At 38.0% G+C, this 2,625-nt stretch overlaps 1 long non-coding RNA gene across 1 annotated transcript; it reads right to left on the bottom strand.

Annotated features, from left to right (window-relative positions):
* Positions 1-294: 294 nt before the first annotated feature.
* On the bottom strand, positions 295-2,383 carry LOC121050970. The gene is made up of 4 exons (XR_005804586.1): positions 1,787-2,383; positions 1,496-1,707; positions 824-1,333; positions 295-615 (listed from the first exon to the last, which is right to left on the bottom strand). It is a non-coding gene; the product is annotated as an uncharacterized LOC121050970 (long non-coding RNA).
* Between the last annotated feature and the right edge of the window lie 242 nt (positions 2,384-2,625).

Raw genomic sequence — 2,625 nt, 5'->3', positions numbered from 1 at the left:
TAAACCTTGTCAATAAGAATAAGACATCAGTAACATATGTCTACGAGAGACTTCAAAATTTCCAGACAATTATTACCTGAAAAGCAAGATAGTAATTCGAAACCCCAGACACGAGCAAGAAGTTCATCATCTTCAATCCAGTCCTTGAATAACCACAATTACCAAGAAACTAATCTCCTGAACATGTGCTATTCATATACAAAATTGATACAATACGTTTATAAATGAGAGAGAGAGAGAGAGAGAGAGAGAGAGAGAGAGTAGTTTATGCAATGCGTTAAGGGCAAAGGCAAATTCCAGAAGACTATCCAAGGATATAATTCAATTTATTCCGCATACATAAGAAACATTAGGCCAACCAACAACACTAATCATCCTCCACCATGCAGTACGTTATGAACAATCAGGGTAAACAAACTATAAATCCTAAATTTTTATGTTATGAGAAAGTACAATGTTCTCAATGTCCTCCTTGCCTTGTCTTCCATCTAGAGTCAAACCAAACAGATCCTCAGCTTTTTATGTTATGATGAAGTCCCAAAGCTTCTTTCCTATTGAGGCTTCGCCAGGATGTTCAGACTCGTCGTCCTCTCTTCCTCTTGCATGATGTTTATGCTTCACCAGTAAAAAGAAAAATCACATCAAAAAGTCACTCAACCCACATTCAAAAACTGACTTGTTAGTTTGTGAAAAAACCAAAAACATGAAAAATGAGGAAGAGAGAAACCGCAGATACTTGAGAATGTCCTAAAAATAAATACTGATACACTAACATAGTGTCATTGTGCACAAAATATTGATCTCAGAACACAAAATATATCACCTTAGCATCCTTGTTGGTAGAAGTGTAGAACTTGTGTTATAGATAAGAGAACCATTGGACTCTGTCTTTTTTCTCAGGAAGATGTTAAAAAATTTTGACATTGCAGCAGAAATTGGAGATAAAAAATCACCCAGCAAACATCTCATTTTGCTTCTGAGCAGAACCCGGTTGTAGAACAAAATGCACATACTTTCTTAACAGTTCACATTCATCATTTTCAGTCCTGCGTTTGTCAATATACGCATCATAGTGGACTCGGAGCAAGTGTTTTACATCATCAGTGATCTTTGAATATTTCACACAAGTCTTAAGAAAAGCAAATAAATTGTCCCGTTTCTCAATTATCTCTAAGTGTAGCTTGTCCCGCTTATCTCTCTCTGCTTGTGAGCACTTATTTTTCTTTTCTAATTCAGCACGCAATCTCTTTAACTTGTCATTGGCAATGGCTGATCGTGCTCCCATATAAGGCATTTCACCATTAGCATGAAACTCATTGAATGCCTTCTTTAGCTGCCAAAAAAAGCATCAAACCAGGAACTTAAAACTTTAGATGTGAAGCATATTTAGCATCAGAAATTGCAGGTGGGAGTGACTCAACTAGCATGACAGTCATATATACATTTATCAGCCTACATTTGAACTTAAATGCCAAATGGGTGACAGAAATCGTACCTGACGTAAACTCTTCTTTTTGGTCTCCAAGGGCTCCTGGAGTGGCTTCTTCTTTTTTTTTCAAATTCAGATCTTGCGCACAAATTTGCCTCTATTTCAATTCTGAGCTTTTCTTCTACTTCTTCTTTTTCCCGCATCACAAGTTGCTCCTTGATCATCCAGCTCTCTTTCTCTCTCAGGAGCTGCTCCCTTTCGAGTTGGCATTGAGAAAGCTGAGAATTAAGCACCAGTTAGAATGCAATGCAGAATATCTGGTAATATATAGAGAATACCATTAGTAATAGTGCAAACCTTCTCTTTAAGCTTGAAAACCTCTTCGTCCATGGTGCCTGCCTCATCTGCCGCCAACATCCTTCCCCTATTTTCTACAAAACCCTAAATAAAACTTTATCAAAATGCCTAATTGAACAGAAGAACGAAAACCCTAGCCTGAACTTGATCCGAATTCCAATATCACGCTGATTTGAATCCAGAATTCTGAACCAAAATAGTGGCCGTGACGCAATCTGATTTTCTATAACTGAAACCACTTCGCCGGACGTGAATCGGAATTCCTAATTAGGGCTAATCGGACCTTCAAGTCCCAAGTCCAGCCTCTTTCGTTTCTGTGCTAAGCGCCGATCACTCGCGTCTTCTTTTACTTTTATTTTTGGGAAAAATTCTTAACTACGCCCATGAAAGGCAACTGAGAAGGTTGGGCCCAAAACTGGAAACCCAACACAATAACTGAGACAATCAAATCAGGCAGGCTCATTCGATCTCTACAAACATAGTTTTGGGATGGTAAAAATCCCCATAGGGTATTCAGTCTCATAAATTCAGGAGAATTCTGGTGATGGGGATGGAGATCCTGAATATTCATTGTCTTCGATCATGTGAAGCATAGTGTGGAAATATTCTTTTCTTAATGATGTCTACGAGGTTACGAAAGAGTCGAGATAATAATGTATAAAAGTTCAACAATTAAAAAAGAGTACCAGGTCTAGATTTTTTTTTTTTTTAACTCCCCGTTTGATGGGGCTCAAACAACATGACCTCCCAAACAATGACATTTCATCATTATCTTACTACCCCACCAAAAACAGTCTAGCTTCCTTTCAAATGGACTTGGTCAGTAGCTGACCAAATGA

The sequence above is a fragment of the Rosa chinensis genome, chromosome 1 (assembly GCF_002994745.2).
Source record: "Rosa chinensis cultivar Old Blush chromosome 1, RchiOBHm-V2, whole genome shotgun sequence".
NCBI classification, from domain to species: Eukaryota; Viridiplantae; Streptophyta; class Magnoliopsida; order Rosales; family Rosaceae; genus Rosa; species Rosa chinensis.
Note: the sequence above shows the minus strand (reverse complement) of the source record. Positions and strands in the feature narration are given on the sequence as shown.